This window comes from Astatotilapia calliptera, chromosome 1 (assembly GCF_900246225.1).
Source record: "Astatotilapia calliptera chromosome 1, fAstCal1.2, whole genome shotgun sequence".
Classification (NCBI taxonomy): domain Eukaryota; kingdom Metazoa; phylum Chordata; class Actinopteri; order Cichliformes; family Cichlidae; genus Astatotilapia; species Astatotilapia calliptera.
The window spans coordinates 13426413-13444927 of record NC_039302.1 but is presented as its reverse complement, the minus strand read 5'-3'; the positions used below and the strand labels follow the sequence as shown (position 1 = coordinate 13444927).

Genomic DNA, 18515 nt, shown 5'->3' with positions numbered 1-18515 from the left:
CTCCCACAGTTGATTTTTTCACACCAAGCTGCTTGCCTATTGTAGATTCACTCTTCCCAGTCTGGTGCAGGTCTACAATACTTTTCCTGGTGTCCTTCAAAAGCTCTTTGGTCTTGGCCATGGCGGGGTTTGGAGTCTGACTGTTTGAGGCTGTGGACAGGTGTCTTTTATACAGATGAGTTCAAACAGGTGCCATTCATACAGGTAACGAGTGGGGGACAGAAAAGCTTCTTACAGAAGACGTTACAGGTCTGTGAGAGCCAGAGATTTTCCTTGTTTGAGGTGACCAAATACTTATTTTCCACCCTAATTTACGAATAAATTCTTTACAAATCCTACCATGTGAATTCATGGATTTTTTTTTTCACATTCTGTCTCTCACAGTTGAAGTGTACCTCTGGTGCAAATTACTGACCTCTGTCATCATTTTAAGTGGGGGAACTTGCACAATCGCTGGCTGACTAAATACTTTTTTGCCCCACTGTATGTATAAACTACAAGTTTATACAAAATAAATGCAAAAAACCTGAGAAACATAATATAAAAACATGATTTTCTAAAAACCACAAAAAAAGCTAAGAAAAATCAGAATCTGTGACTGACATCATTCCACTTTATCCTAGTTTTTGACACTGTATTATAAAGGGAATTTCCGCAGTCTCAGCACATGAGTTTTTTCTGCTATTCATATTCTGACACAACTCAGAGACAGACAGAAGCACAGCACTATTCTCAAACTATTTTTCTACACAACTGGGTAGGAATATACAAAGGTATCATCACTCCTGAGTACATGTAGGTTAAGGTCTAGACTTGCCCGTCAATGTGATTTATGAGAGGTTGAACATTTACACCTTGGCTTTCCCTTACTGTCTGACCAAGTCATTCATCAGGCTCCGGATAATGAATGGACTTGTTCTTTGCGCTGGAGCTAACAAGACGGTTGGGTCCTTAGAGTTCAGTAAAACGAGATTACAACCAGTGGTCAAGCGCAGGAAAAGGGAGCAACTCCTTCTGGAGTTGGAACAGGAGCAATAAGCTGCTCTGTTTGTGCGTGCGTGTGTGTGTGTTTTGGGGGGGGGGGGGATGATGAAGGCAGCATTATTGTGTTTCTTGCAAAATTATAGTCTCCAAAATGGCGATGCAAAATGAGAAGTTACTAGTTTTAGAAGAAAGAATTATGGTCATAGATGAAAGATGAATTAGAGTGCAAAGAACAACATACACTGTTGAAAATAACCAGTCCTCCACTTTATTGATTTCTATAGGCTTACAGTATTTCATTATTTATTTCATACGTTTTCACTTGATCTCCTCCTGAGGGAGGTCAGTGGTGGCAAACCGTGAACCTGTTGCAAAAGAAGATTGTCTTGTTGTCTTAATGGTCTTGTTTATTCTGCCGGTATTCCTTCTGAGGAGGCGCAACATAAAGATGTCTGTTCTCCAGTTTGCAGGTCCAGTGTATCAGATTAACCTGAGATTTGTGGTCATTTTACAAAAGCTAAACACCTAAAATAATCTGTAAACTAAGCCTGATATAAATATGCAAGGTAATTATTTGTGACTTTTTAACACAGACGTATGTCAAAAAAGGGCACAAATAATACCAATTAATAATGATAACAGAGACCCAGAGATGTAGAAATACAAAAATAAAAATGAAATAATAAAAATGGATAAAATAAAAGATGATATTGCACAATATACATATGAGGGAGACTTGTCAAAAGGAAATAAAAGGCAAACCATCAAGGGATTAGCTGTATGTGTGATTCTTTTTATTTCCATTCTTTCTGAAATGTAAGTAAATGACTAATAAAAATTCTCAGCATTGATTTCAGTTGAAAACATATATGTAAAAATGTTATCTGAAATGACCACAATGAAAAATATTTTAATAGGTTGCTGAGTTATACTACACACAGTTTATCCATATATCCATTTTCTTAAATGCTTATCCACTGGTATATCTAACTACCCAAGATACAGAGGGTACACCTGGATACACCCAGTCCATTACAGGGCTAATAAAGAAACAACCATCCACACTCACATCTACATCCATTGTTAATATAGAATCACTAATTAACCAAACATGCTTGGACTGTGGAAATAAAGCAGAACACCAGAAGAACACCTCAAACATATAACCATTTAACTGTGAGGCAACATGCTAATTGTTGCATAACCATGCTGTCCAAGTAATATAGCATAATATAATATGTTTTTTACACATTCATGCTAATATTTGTCAGTCTTATAATTGCACTCCTGCTTTGGAAACACTTTACAATATAACCTGTATCCTTGTATCTTCTTTCTCACTTTTTCTTGTTTTATTGGGGCATGATTAAACAGACAGGTATCCATTACCTTAACTCAGAGCAATTCACACTTGCCCCGGGCTATATGTCACAGCTGATAATATATACAAAGCCCTATGAATCTGCCTTCTTGAAACCCCCCATGCCCTTTATCTGCCAATCCCATGACTTTCATTGGCTGACTTGAAGGATGATATCCCTAATGTTCATGACAAATTAATCCACAGGGGAAAGCCAATGACAGTGATCTGCCAGTGGGTCATCCCTTTGGCTAAATCTGTCATTTCACATTTGCAAGGATGCATGTGCAGGACTGCATAACTAAGCAGCATATTTGTGTAACCTGAATGGAGCGGCTGGTGTCAGTACATACATACAGACACCCTATAAGGATTCAAATCCCTGAGAAGAAACGTAATTGGGTCTGATCCAGAATGCTACAGCAAGACAGGGATTGGAAAGAAAGATCACATTTCTCTTTATTGGCTTCTCTTCATTGGCTCCCTGTTTAATCCAGAGTTGAATTTAAAATCTTGCTCCTTACATACAAGGTCTTGAATAAACAGGCCCCATCTTATCTTAATGACTTTATAGTACCAAATCAGCCCATTAGAACACTCTTGCACTGCATGCAGGCTTACTTAGTATTTAAAAGTAAAATGGGAATAAGAAATAAAGATTTTTGAATGACAAGCAGCAGTGAACCTACAAAGGCTGCACAAGTTCTGTGCTTGTAATACAAGTTCATGGATACCCATGAAATTCATGTTACAGTATTTGGATGAACAGATGTGAAACTAATTGCCATGCAAACAAACATAATGGAATCTATGAGTTAAATGACAATGTGTTAAAAATGTACAGTCTGCACTAAAGTAGATGGATAGATTAACCCTCATTTATTCATATCAGTTTTAACACGTTAACACGTTTGGCATTTACTTCTTCATCAACATTGATTCAAATGTTGACTATGAGATGTTTTGCAAGTTAAAAAGGAACATATGAAATACAATGATAAAATGCTAATCAATTGATTAATTTTCTCACCTGCTTACCCAAGCCATTGTTACTTTGTTAGTGAGAGCTTATCTGGGTGAGATGCAGGGTACATCATGGCGAGTTTGCCAGTCTACCACAGTGCAAGCACAAAAAGACAGACAACCATTCATGCTCACATCAATGCTAGAATCCAATCTAAAATCACTATTTAACTTAACATATATTATCATGGAAGTCAGCCCACACAGACACAGGTGGACCTTTTCTGAATTCTAATGCAGAAACTGTCCTGCAGAGAGGTGACAGTCCTAACTAATGAACCACTCTTCTTCTCTTCCCCCACCCCTCCACACTAGATACATTTATGACCCTAAAAATCCCCTAAGATGAGCAGCAGAAAACCTATTACCAATGATAAAGGCGCTGTATTTTGCCGTATAGCACAAAAAATTGGTATGGTGCCAATAATATACTGTTTTGCAATTAAAATGCATTTTACTTGTTTGAAAGTTATATATAATCTGTGTTCCCAGGGGATGTGAACAAGCAAAAAGTGTGCTGAATGTTGAGTACTTCAACAGCCTTTTTGAAATATACAGACACAGATGAAAGCTCAGAGTGCATTTGGCCCCATATACTATACCGTATGTTGACAGCAGACAACAAACATACTTGCCTGAGTATTGCAAAGCCGCATGTTTGTATGGAGAAACTGTTAGGACAAACTGCACTGTCAGTCCTTGAAATTAACGCATCAGAGAAACCATGTAATGCAATTTGTATGACTTCTAAGCAAAGCTAGTGGAAGTGAGTGGGCCTAAAAACAGTTCTAGTGAGTCTGATTCCAGCTGCGCCACACTACGCATTTCTTTTCACACATTTGAATTCAAACAAGGTCCCAGAAAAGTGGATTGCTCAGACCTTGCAGAAGAGCTCCTGTTTTTCTCTGAATGTATTCAATTTGAGTTTGTTGCTGGCAATATTATAGGGCAAGTGAATGCTGGAGAAATTAACTAATGTTGGGTACACTCTTTGATTTAAAACAAATTTGCCACAAAACATTGTTTACTAATAATAAACTATTTTTAAGGGCAAAGGGTGATGGATTTATTCTTGGCATTAAGATATTTCCTGCTTATCCAGTGGATGTGCTCTTGGTATAGCCAAGAGTCATAATGAGCAGGATAGAAACACTGTGCTGTGTTATCACTTTAAGAGCTACCATTGGCTCAAGTAGATATGCTGGCACAGGTGGAAACTGGGTAGGTGGCATAAAGCTTTAACAAGCAACAGAGAGCACAGCAGTTGGTGTAGCAAGGATGTTTTTGGGATTGATTATGGGTTGTGTACACAGTGATCAGCTGATAACAGCACGTTCTTCCTGAACAAATATAATGTTCCGTGGAATTAAGGAAAGTCCAGCTGTCATTTGGCAAAAAGCAAAAGCTCTAGAGTTTATTAAACCACAAAACTGATGCAACTTTAAGCTGATGAAAAAAATCTGTCTGATTTGTTTTGCACTCACTTAATATTGCACTATTTGTTATCAAAATATTCACAATAGCTATGCAAAATATGAACTGTGGTAAGTTCTTGCATCTTTTGTCCTGTTTAAATCGTTTAATACCCTCTTACATCACCCGTTCACCTATTTTGTCTTTCAAGGTTTTGCATGTTAAATGATAATATTTCATGTTTATTTTTGTATGTTAAAACAAAAGAAGTTTTGTTGCCAGACTATGCATGTGAGTTCCCCCGTTAATCAGGGCATTAACGTTGTATATCTCGTATGTTCAGAATCTGGCTGCTCACTCATTGAGCAGTACTACAAGCATGGATTGGTTTTGAACTTAGCTTTCAGGATTAATTATTCAGTGCATTTTTGATGGACCTCTGAAACTGTTTCCCCTGTTGCAATATTAATTGCCTTGCCAAAATGTATTACAGATTTATTTTCAATCATTGAAGGGTGTCACCCACCCCCAACTGAAAATAGGGAATGCAAACAGAGTAAGGAAAGTAAGGAGATTACTGACCTAATGATTGTGATTTCAAGAGATGGATGATCGAAGTGTCAACAGATTTGTGCATTTGTGCTAGTGCCCATAAACATAGACATTTTTCTCTTTCTTTCTCTCTCCCTCTGCTGTCCTTAGGCTATTGTGGTATCAAGAACACAAAGCATAAAATACATTTTAACCCAAGTGGCAGCCATTTGAAAACTCATTTTGTGCTCTCTATTGTTCTTAATGCCTGCCTTTTGTGAATAGATTAAGACTTGTTTACCTTGTTTACCCTTATTTTTCTTAAGACATTGCCTTTTTGGACATTTGGATGTAGAGTGATAAAGGAATAAATTATAGTTGGATTACAGACAAAAAAAAACTGAACAGATATTCCTATTAAACTAGCAGTTTTCATGAGATGCATTTAGATTACAAAAAAGTTAGTCCAAAATTTAGAGAGTAGATTTGGAAGTTGTTAGTGAAACCTTGTCTCCTCAGGGAGGTCATTCCAAGCCTTTGCAGATTTGATAGCGAAGCAAGGTCACCCTGAGTTTTTAAATTAGATTTGGGTACAGCAAAGAGTGACCTTCCTGATGATCTCAAGCAACAACCGTTGGCTCATAGGTACTTAAAAGCTCAGTGATATAGCTGGGAGCCAGACCAGCAAGTGTGTTAAACATGAATAGTTGAATCTTAAAATCAACCCTGAACTGAAGATGCAGCCAGTGTAGCTCAGCTAAAATATGTGCAATATGCTCTCTCCTGCTGGGAATAAGGCTTTGAGCACCAGGGTTCTATACTGATTTAAAGCAGGTCAGGTTATGTTTTCACATGCAGTGTGTAATGAGATACAGTTATACAGACACTGCAAATAAAATCTTAATTGTTTCTTGAGCTTGATTTAGTGAAACACGAAACACATAAAAAATAAACAAAAAGGCAGTGTTTTAGGAATCTTGAGTGAAATATGCCACGTCACACAGAAATTTCTGTAGTATATGTAGATACTTTATAGGATGGCTAGTTAGACCCAGTGTGGCTCATTACTCAAAGAAACTGCATTATACATTACATTTCACTTTTTTTTAAAGTAATGTATTAAATTACTTAATTACTCTCTAGAGAAACAAATTTATAACATGTCCTCCATTGTCACATGATTACCATTTAACAATATAAACAATTATTCCACTATTGTAGAAACATGTGCAGGTAAAAATGGAGGCTACTATCCTGCAAGGCCTACTGCTCATCACTGCTTTTGTTAACTGCTGCTGGGCTGAGGTCAGCATGCATTCAGCTTTACCATCACTCCAGTTGATGTCTGTGTAAATGTTTCCAAAGAACCCAGTATAATGCAGTCTTTTCTGTCTGGTATATAGTATATAGTTTGCACCATTGCTCTGTTGTCCTTTCATTCACCAAGAATAAAAGTAATGTTTATATTGTCACTTCTCAAAAGTTGTGACCATTGACCTCCCTCCTGCACATGAATTGAAATCAACTGATTACAGCTCTAAAGAGCCTTTGAATTTAAAATAACAATATATACAGTATCAGTCAAAAGTATTGGACACACCTTCTCATTTAATGTTTTTCTTTATTTATGTAGTAAACAAAAATATGTGAAATAACTGAAAACATGTTTTATATTTTAGATTCTTCAAAATAGCCATTTTTTTTCTTTGATTACCGCTTTGCACACTCTTGGCATTCTCTCCATGAGTTTCATAAGGTCATCAGCTGAAATGGTTTTCCAACAGTCTTGAAGGAGTTCCCAGAGATACTGAGCACTTGTTGCCGTTTTTGTGTTTTTGCGGTCCATCTCATCTAAAACCATCTCGATTTGTGAGGTGACTGTGGAGGCCATCTGGTGCAGCACTCCATCATCTCCTTCCTGGTCAAATAACCCTTACACAGCCTGGAGGTGTGTTTGGAGTCATTGTCCTGGTGAAAAATCAATGATGGTCCATGTTACTACAGGATGCTGTGGTAGCCATGCTGGTTCAGTGTGCCTTCAATCCCCAAAAGTGCCACCAGCAAAGCACCCCACAGTATCACACCTCCGTGATGCATTTAGAGACTATCTGTTCACGTTTTCTGCATTGCACAAAGAAATGGCAGGTGGAAACAAAGATCTCAAAAATTGGACTCATCAGACCAAAGTACAGATTTCCACCGGCCAAATGTCCATTCCTTGTGTTTCTATAAATCTATTCTGCTTGTGGCTTTTAATAGTAGTGGTTTCTTAGCAGCTATTTGACCATTAGGACCTTATTTGCACAGTCTCCTCTGAACAGTTAATGTAGAGATGTGCTGATACTGGAACTAAGTGTGGCATTTATTTGGGCTCTAATGTGAGGTGCTGTTAACTTGCGATATCTGAGGCTGTTGACCCGGATCAATTTATCTCCAGCAGCAGAGGAGACTCTCGGTCTTCCTTTCCTATCTTTGCTACATAAATCCATACACCTTGTTTCATATATTTGATGTCTTCAGTTTGTATCTACAATGTAGAAAGTAGTAAAAATAAACAAAAAACATTAAATGAGAAGGTGTGCCCAAACCTTTGACTGGTAGTGTATATCAGTGATGGGCAGTAATACTTTACAAGTGATGTGTTACTGTAATCCGATTACTTTTTTCCAATAATGAGTAAAGTAAGGGATAACTGTTCCAAAAAAGCTAATTAGATTACTGTTACTTTCCCGTAAGCATGTTGCGTTACTGCATTACTGCTTTACTAAACTGTGATTTTGTTTGGGAGAGTGTCTCATGACAATGATGTAAGCTCATGCAACGTTCGTGGTAACAGACGTGTGCATATCAACAATGGTTAATATATCGAGTGCAGAGAGTACGACCATGCAGCGTTTAAAGCATGGAAGTACTGACCTTACTTTGAGTTTGATTCTGTAAAAAGTGACAAAAACAATAGCGTACGCTGTACACTGTGTGGGAAGCAAACAAATTTTTACAGCTAAAAAACCCCTAAACTTCCAATCAAGTACTGAGCACGCTGCCATGAAATTCACAGAGAAACCCCCAGATCCCAGACATTGACATTACCCAGACACTGACACACCTGCACCAGGGCAAACCTCCACCTGCTCCACTCCTGCTAAACAGGTGAAAATAGATTTAGGAGCGATAGGACTTAGTACCGCTGAATCTTTGATTTTATTTATTTTCTGCTGTTTTACTTGAATCTATTTGAAAGCGTGAGTGTAAACACAAAAAGTTATTTTATTTTATATGCTGGAATGTTCAAAATAGGTTTAAATTGTCAACAATTTCTTCAAGTCAATGGCTGTTGTATATAATTTAATTTTTGCTTGATGCAATCTGCATAAAGTTAAAAGACTAAAACTAATAAAACAATTTTTAAAAAGAGCCTTTTTCATTTGATTACATTTTATATGATGGATTATGCATAAAAAAATAGAATTGGACTGAAAGGTCTATTGCTTTATTACCTATTCAGCTTGTGTATCATGTTTTTAAAAAATAACTAAGTAACTAATTACTTTTGAAAATAAGTAATCAGTAAAGTAATGGGATTACTCTCCAAAAGTTGATTCTGTTCATCTGGACGTAGCGTTTTGTGGGAGAAACGTTTCGTCACTCATCCAAGTGACTTCTTCAGTCTCTGCTGACTGCACGTTTCCCCGATCTTATAAACAGTACATTTGCATAATGACTGAACCCAACCCAGTGAAGGAACAATGGGCTGACTAAAACCCGCTGACCAAAACCCACTGATCAATGGCCATGAGTACCATTCACAGAGAGTTGGAGAATGGCTGCAATCGCAGCATTGTAAGATGGTGGCAGATGTACCCTTAGGCCCCCTCCTCGATTCAGAGATGGTCTTTCCATTTTCACGTGAATGGCCTCTTTGACTCTGCGCTGCGCTCAAACCAGCGTTCCTCCCCGTCCACGATGTGTACATCCTCATCATTGAAAGAGTGTCCACTGGCCTGTAGGTGTGAATAGACTGCCGAGTCCTGGCCTGACGAGGTAGCTCTTCTGTGTTGTGCCATCCGCTTCGCCAGAGGTTGTTTTGTTTCCCCGAGGCATAAATCCTGGGAATCCTCCTGGCACTTAACAGTGTGCACTATGTTACTCTGTTTGTGTCGGTGGACCAATTTTTGGCACAGCGTGTTTTGGGGTTTAAAAGCCACAGAGACCCGGTGTTTAGAAAAAATGTGTCTCAACTGCTCCGATACTCCTGACACGTACGGGATCACTACAGGTTTTCGCTTAGGCCGTGGTTGTCCTTCTCTCCTGGATCGGCTGGAGCTTTCTTTTGGCGTATTCCCAGCTTTGACAAAAGTAAAGCTGGGATAACCACATTTACTCAGGGCCTTCTTGATGTGCTGTTCTTCTGCTTCCCTGGTCGCTGTGTCAGTGGGGATGGTGTTCGCTCTGTGTTGTAGCGTACTGATGACACCCAGTTTGTGCTCCAGTGGATGATGAGAGTCAAACCTTAAATACTGATCTGTATGTGTAGGTTCACGGTACACATCAGCTTTTAGATGTCCCCCATTACTGATGGAAATCTCACAGTCTAAGAAGGCTACCTGCCACTTTTCATATTCTCCCTGGTAATTTGATGTGTTGGTCCACCGAGTTAATGTGATCCGTGAAAACGTCCTGAGATTTGATTTTCACCTAGGTGTCATCCACATATCTGAATCAATGGCTTGGTGGTGTTCCAGGGTAAAGCCCTCTTTTCCACTTCTTCCATGTACAGTAATTAATTACAATGGCCACGATGCGTGAAACTGGGGAGCCCATGGCACACCCATGTTTCTGCCTGTAGAACTGACCCTTGTATGTGAAGTAGGTGGAATGAAGACAGAGTTCCAAAAGCAAACACACTTGGTCAATGCTGAGAGTGGTCCTGTTGCTGAGGTTGGGGTCATCCTGTAATCTCATCCTGTAATCTACCTCCAACGCTTCCGTGACTGGGATGCAAGTGAAGAGAGATGTAACGTCGTACGAGACCATGGTTTCATCTGCCTCCATAATGACATCTCTCACCTTCTCAACAGAATCCAAAGTGTTCTGGATGTGGTGCTCAGAGCTGCCTACCAATGGGTTGAGGATTGAAGCCAGAAACTTGGAGATGTTATAGGTGACCGAGTTGATCATACAGACAATCGGTCTTAACAGTAGCACTGCCAGGCTTCTACCTTTCTACCTTTAAAACCCGGAGAGCAGCCAAATGGCTGGTAGGCTTTTAGCTAAGCTTTAGCTTCAGCCAAGTGGAAGCTAAATTGGCTAGTCATTCATATGTAAATTAGGTTGTTACCTGGGAATTCTGGAGGGAGGGGAGTGGGGGTGTGTGATTGAGGGGGTGGGGGAGCTGCTAAAAGCTGTGAATTTCCTTTTGTGTTCGTCTTGATGCATTCTCAATCATCCAGGGAAATAAATCTTCAAAAGTCACCAACTTGGAGTGTTTCAGTTTGCCATCTTAGGGAGAAATCAACACACATGGGTGTATGTCCTTTGTTGCTGAGATTTATTGATAAAAACAGTACAAAAAACCAACCATTTGTACACATATTTACAAATGGCCTGCTGAGTGGTGCACGGAGCATGTTTATTGGTTCATAGACCTCCCTGAACTAATGGCATTTATTGCAATTGTCATCTTGCGGGGGGTTAACAGGGTTCCATCTCTAAATGACTGCTGGTCAGCAAACCTGGGAAACCTACAGATAATTGGAACTATGGCACGAAACCGCTTCCAAGACATCATGCAACACCTACGCTTTAATGACAAGTCCACCCGCAGTGATCAAGCAAAGACTGATAAGTTCGCTGCAATTTCCAGTGTGTGGGGATCATTTGTCACCAACTGCATCACGTGCTACAACCCTGGTCTATATATCACCGTTGATGAACAGCTTTTCCCATCAAAGACTCGGTGCTGTTTCCTGCAGTATATTGCAAGTAAACCTGACAAGTTTGGGATCAAGTTTTGGGTGGCTTGCGACCTAAAATCCAAGTACATTTGCAATGTCTTCCCATATCTTGGCAAGGACCCCAATCGTCCCACTGGGGAGAGACTTTCTGAAAATGTAGTAATGAGGCTGATGGAACCATTCCTAGACAAGGGCAGACATGTTACCACGGACAATTTTTTCACATCGCTTTCACTTGCGCAAAAACTTCTTAGACGGAAAACCACCATCCTCGGCACAGTCAACAAGATTCGCAGGAAAATTCCTCAATCCACTAGACAGACATCTAGACAGACACTCCCTCCAGAATTCCCAGGTAACAACCAAATTTACATATGAATGACTAGCCAATTTAGCTTCCACTTCGCTGAAGCTAAAGCCTAGCTAAAAGCCATTTGGCTGCTCTCCGGGTTTTAAAGGTAGAAAAGCCAAATGGCTGCTCTCCGGGAGTTTAAGTGCACCCTGTTTATGTAACCATACAGACTTGGTGTAGAATCCCCTGGGTATAGCCTGTGTTATGAGGTCTGGTCAATAGCCTTGTCTTGTTCTAACTGCTTCAGACAGTCTATCACCCTCTTCCTGTAACCACTTCCTGGGTCTCGTTTCAGGGGCTCATAAGTATTTTCATCACTGAGTAGTGACAAATTTTCTCATGATAGTCTTTCTGGTTTAGCAATACTGTGCACCTACCCTTGTCTGCCGGAAGGATGATAATGTTGTTGTCATTACTAAGTGATGTGAGTGCCTTCCTCTCCTCCATGGTGATGTTGGATGCTGGGGGCTTTGCATTGCTGAGACAGGCCAAAACTTTCATCCATAGTTGCTCTGCTTCCACTTCTGACTTGTTTCTGTGGCTGTGATCAGTTCCTCTAGTGGGATTTGTCTCAGTGTGACAGCAAAATTCAACCCTTTAGCAAGGATGTTTTTCTCTGTTTGGGTGAGCTTTCTGTCAGACAAATTCTTCACCCACTTGTCCACATCCTCGGCATTGCATTCTTCTCTCTTCTGGCCACTGAGGAAACTCTCCGTATTTTGCGGTGGTTTCCGATGTACAACAAGTAAGTCAAACTTCCTTTGTTGCCTGGTCTTCTGGTCTTAGACTTTTTCTGTTGTGCTAGACGAGCCTTCTCAGTAAAGTCAAACACCTTTTTAAAAGTATTCTCATCTAGAAGATTTTAGCATGTCGATGGTAAAATTTGTTTGCCTCACCCGTTCATTAAGCAACTGGTGCTGTGCCTTCTGGAGGATTTTTGTTGCCCGGAAGCCTTTAACTGAAGAGCTCATTTGCAAACTTTGAGGAGTAATCCTGTTTTAGGGGACCTAAGGGTACATCTTTCGCCATCTTACAATGCTGTGATTGCAGCCATTCCCCAACTCTCTGTGAATGGTACTCATGGCGATTGATCAGTGGGCTTTGATCAGTGGCTGTTGATCAATGGTCATGAGAATTTGCATAATTAAGGAACTGACCTCCCAGCCCATTGTTCCTTCACTGGGTTGGTTTCGGTCATTATGCAAATGTACTGTTTATAAGATTGGGGAAACCTGCAGTCAGCTGAGACTGAAGAAGTCACTTGGATGAGTGACGAAACGTTTCTCCCACAAAACGCTACGTCCGGATGAACAGAATCAACTTTTGGAGATTTACTCACCTGGATGATTGAGCATGCATCATAACGGGGTTACTGTTTTGGAGAGGTAATCAGTAATCAATTACTAATTACGTTTTTCAAGTAACTTGACCAACACTGGTGTGTGTGTGTATATATATATATATATATATATATATATATATATATATATATATATATATATATATATATATATATATATATATGATCGATGTAGCGGTTCCGAATGACAGCAATATCAGGAAGAAGGAACACGAGAAGCTGGAGAAATACCAAGGGCTCAGAGAAGAGCTCGAGAGGATGTGGAGGGTGAAGGTAACGGTGGTCCCCGTGGTAATCGGAGCACTAGGTGCGGTGACTCCCAAGCTAGGCGAGTGGCTCCAGCAGATCCCGGGAATAACATCGGAGATCTCTGTCCAGAAGAGCGCAGTCCTGGGAACAGCTAAGATACTGCGCAGGACCCTCAAGCTCCCAGGCCTCTGGTAGAGGACCCGAGCTTGAAGGATGAACCGCCCGCAGGGGCGTGCTGGGTGTTTTTTTTTTTTTTTATATATGTATATATATATACATATATATATATATATATATATATATATACGTATATATATATATGTATATATATATACATATATATATATATACGTATATATATATATATACGTATATATATATACATATACCGTATTTTCACGACCATAAGGCGCACTTAAAAGGCTTAGATTTTCTTCAAAAAGTGCGGCGCGCCCTATAGCGCAGTGCGCCCTATGTGTTGTAAGGAGGACGTAGTAGAGAACACCATGAGAACGTTAAAGGGTGAAGTGTGGGCGTTGATCGTATATACCGGGACAATCGCACATACCTGTATAAAAGAACAGGTATGTGCATTATGCAGGACATCGTTGTTTTAACAACCCTGAAAATGGCAAAGAGACACGCTTACGAAGCACAGTTTAAACTGAAGGCCATCAGCTACGCGGAGGAACATGGAAATCGAGCAGCGGCGAGAGAATTTAAGATAAACGAATCGATGGTTCGCAAATGGAGGAAGCTGGAAAACAAGCTCCGGCAGGTCAAGAAAACGCAGCTGAGTTTCCGCGGACATAAGGCGAGGTGGCCCGAGTTGGAGGAAAGACTCGAGCGGTGGATCATCGAGCAAAGAGCGAGCGGGAGAAGCGTTTCGACGGTCACCATTCGGCTAAAAGCGGTTTCACTTGCTGAAGAGATGAACATTGAACATTTCCAAGGAGGTCCGTCTTGGTGCTTTCGTTTTATGAAACGGTGCCATTTTTCCATCCGGACCAGGACTACGATAGCGCAGCAACTTCCAGCGGATTATAAGGAAAAGCTGGCCATCTTCCGCTCCTACTGCAGCAAACACATCGGCGACAAAAACATCCAGCCCAGCCACATCACAAACATGGACGAGGTCCCGCTCACTTTTGACATCCCGGTGAGTCACACTGTGGAGAAGAAGGGGACCAGCACGGTAGCGATACGCACAACGGGGTATGAAAAGTCTTCTTTTACTGTTGTGCTTGGCTGCCATGCTAATGGACAGAAACTGCCGCCTATGGTGATTTTTAAGCGAAAGACTTTGCCTAAAGAGAAGTTTCCAGCAGAAATCATCATTAAGGCAAATGAAAAGGGCTGGATGGATGAGGAAATGATGAAGGAGTGGCTGAGGGAGGTGTATGTAAGGAGACCAGGTGGTTTTTTCCACGCATCACCATCGCTGTTGATCTGTGACTCTATGCGTGCCCATCTCACAGCCGATGTGAAAAAACTTGTGAAGCAAATGAACTGTGAGCTTGCTGTCATTCCGGGAGGCCTGACAAAGGAACTCCAACCGCTGCACATCGGTGTGAACCGCCCGTTCAAAGTAAGGCTGCGAGCGGCCTGGGAGCGATGGATGACCGGTGGAGACCACAGTTTCACTAAGAGTGGAAGGCAGCGCCGGGCGAGTTACGCCACAATTTGCCAATGGATTGTAGATGCTTGGGCTAACATGTCTGCTGGCACTGTTGTTCGAGCTTTCGCAAAAGCCGGCATCGTTTCCGAGGAGCCGCACGGCACGGAAAGTGACTCTGACGGTGAAGACAGTGAACCTGGCATGTGTGATGGAGATTTAGCGCAGCTGTTCAATTCAGACACAGAGGATGAGGACTTCGATGGGTTTAATTGATGATAAAAATGTGAGTACTAAACTTTGTTTTGCTCCTGCTTTATTTTTAAATACGCACACTTGTATGCTTGTGTGTTGTTGATGATGACGATTATTGGTAATAAAAATGTGAGTACCAAACTCAGTTTTGCTCCTGCTTTATTTTTAAATATGCACACTTGTATGCTTGTGTGTTGTTGATGATGACGATTACCGGCAATAGAAATGTGAGTAAGGTACCGAATTCACGTTTGCTCCCGCTTTATTTTTAAATACGCATACGGTACTTGTATGCGCCCTATGGTCCAGTGCGCCTTATGTGTGTGTTAAATACAGTAAGGGCACACATAACTGAGACTGCGCCTTTTAGCACAGTGCGCCTTATGGTCGTGAAAATACGGTATATATATATATATATATATATATATATATATACATTTTAGTGCGCATGCGCCAACCAGCGTGCAGCCTGTTACAGTCGCTCCTGCTTTTCTCTTAGTTTAGCTTTTTTTTTCTTACGTATTCTTTTTTTTCCTGACTTGTATTTTCCTCCGTTTTCTATCTCTTACTCAATCATGTGGATTGAGAGAGTTTTTGTTCTTCTGGTGGCCGTGGAACTGTTACTTTTATCAAGGAACGGGACCGCGGCACATCTCCTACACACACGGACTGTTTACTCCAGAGATCAGCTGATCGCCCTGATGCCGGCCGGTTCGCTGGCCAGGCCCGCAGAAGTACCAGCTGAAATTTGGAGGAAAACACATCGGGGATGCAGAGGTCAAGGACAGAAGAGAAGAAAAAAGGTGACGGTGAGACAGCGGAGGCTCGAAGCGAGGAGGAGGTATAAACCGTGTCTGCCGTCTATCGTGATGGGTAATGTGCGATCGTTGGCAATTAAAATCGACGAGCTCTCAGCACTGGTACGGAGTCAGAGGGAATACCGAGAGTGTAGCCTGATGTGTTTCACCGAATCATGGATGCACCAGGACATTCCCGATGAGAATGCTTCCGTGGAAGGCTTCCACACTGTTCGGGCGGACAGGGACAGCATCGCTAGCGGTAAGCGTAAAGGAGGTGGGCTTGCTGTTTTAGTTAACAACCGGTGGTGTAACCCTGCCAACATAACAATCAAAGAAAGGATTTGTTGCCCGGACACTGAACTGTGTGCTGTTGGACTCAGGCCGTATTATTTACCCAGGGAATTCTCTCACGTCATCTTGGTGGCTGTTTATGTACCCCCCTCTGCTAACCCCACAGCTGCATGTGACACTATCCACTCTGCCATAGCTCGGCTACAGACTCAGCACCCGAGTGCCTTTATTGTGATCTCGGGTGACTTCAACCATGTATCACTGGACAATACACTACCAACATTCAAACAATATGTGGACTGTCCCACCAGGGGAGAGAAAACTTTAGACTTACTGTATGCTAACGTCAAGGATGCATACAGCTCCTCCTCCCTCCCCCCACTTGGTAGGTCAGATCATAACCTGATTCACCTCACCCCCCGCTATGTGCCAATTGTGAGGAGGGAACCTGTGACCACCAGGACTGTCAGGAGGTGGTCAGAGGAGGCCTTAGCAGAACTACAGGGCTGTTTCGAGGTGACCGACTGGGAAACACTCTGTGAGCCTCACGCCGAGGACATCAATGGGTTTACTGAGTGTATCACAGACTACATAACTTTCTGCACCGACTCCATTGTTCCAGCTCAGACTGTTCATTGTTACCCAAATAACAAGCCGTGGGTGACTAAGGACATCAAAGCCCTCCTCAACAACAAGAAGAGGGCTTTCAGAGGGGGCAACAAAGAGGAGGTGAGGAAGATCCAGGTGTTACTAAAGGACAAGATCAGAGAGGCTAAGGACAATTACAGGAGGAAGCTGGAGTGGAAACTCCAGCAGAACAGCATGAGAGAGGTGTGGAGGGGCATGAAGACCATCACTGGATTCAGGCCAACCAACAGCAGGGGAACTGAGGGAGGTGAGAATAGAGCCGACGAGTTGAATCTGTTTTTCAATAGATTCGACACCACAGTGTCTGCTCCCACCCCCACAACCTCACCTGTAGTCAGCCTGGAATCCAGAGCCACACCACTGTGCCAGCCTCTCTCTTCACATGGCGCTGTTGCCTCCTGTGAGATTCCTGACACCCCTCCCCCACCCATCACCTTCACTCAATACCAGGTTGAGATGCAAATGAGGAGACTTCACTCAGGCAAGTCTGCTGGACCAGACGGAGTGAGTCCCCTTGTCCTCAAGACCTGTGCCCCCTAGCTGTGTGGAGTCTTTCATAAACTGTTTATGCTGAGTCTGCAGAGGGTCCCGGTGATGTGGAAGACATCATGCCTCGTCCCTGTACCAAAGACGCCACGTCCCAGTGGCCCCCAGGATTACAGGCCCGTGGCATTGACCTCCCACATCATGAAGACCCTGGAAAGGCTCATCCTGGACCAGCTGCGACCCATAGTAAGACCACATCTGGATCCCCTTCAGTTCGCTTATCAGCCTCGTCTCGGAACTGAGGACGCCATCATCTACCTGCTCAATCGTGTCTACACCCATCTGGACCAGCCGGCGAGCACTGTGAGGGTCATGTTTTTTGACTTTTCCAGTGCTTTCAACACCATCAGGCCGACCCTCCTGGGTGATAAGTTAGCAGCGATGCAGGTGGATGCTTCTCTGGTGTCCTGGATTGTTGATTACCTGACAGGAAGACCACAATATGTACGTCTCCCACAGTGTGTGTCTGACAAGGTGATCAGCAACACAGGGGCACCACAGGGGACTGTCCTCTCCCCCTTCCTCTTCACCCTCTACACCACAGACTTCAGCCACTGCACAGAGACCTGCCATCTTCAGAAGTTTTCTGATGACTCTGCGGTGGTTGGATGCATCAGCAGGGATGATGAGACAGAGTACCGGGCTGTGGTCGACTCCTTTGTCACGTGGTGTGAGCAGAATCATCTGCAGCTCAACGTGGCAAAGACCAAGGAACTGATCGTGGACTTCAGGAAGACCAGGAAACACTTGACCCCTGTTTCAATTCAGGGGGTCAGTGTTGACATTGTGGAGGACTATAAATACCTTGGAGTACACATTGACAATAAACTGGACTGGGCTAAAAACACCACAGCACTTTACAGGAAGGGCCAGAGTCGTCTCTATTTTTTGAGGCGACTGAGGTCCTTCAACATCTGCCAGAAAATGCTGAGGATTTTCTATGAGTCTGTGGTGGCCAGTGCGATCCTCTATGCTGTTGCATGCTGGGGGAGCAGGCTGAGGGTCGCAGATGCCAACAGACTTAATAAACTAATCCGTAAGGCCAGCAATGTTGTGGGGATGGAGCTGGACTCCCTCAAGGTGGTGTCGGAGAGGCGGATGCTGTCCAAGATAAAGACAATGTTGGATAACACC

General features: G+C 42.3%; 1 pseudogene; it reads right to left on the bottom strand.

Annotated features, from left to right (window-relative positions):
• LOC113028785 (uncharacterized) overlaps positions 1 to 12976 on the bottom strand; it is an 81262-nt pseudogene extending 68286 nt beyond the window's left edge.
• Between the last annotated feature and the right edge of the window lie 5539 nt (positions 12977 to 18515).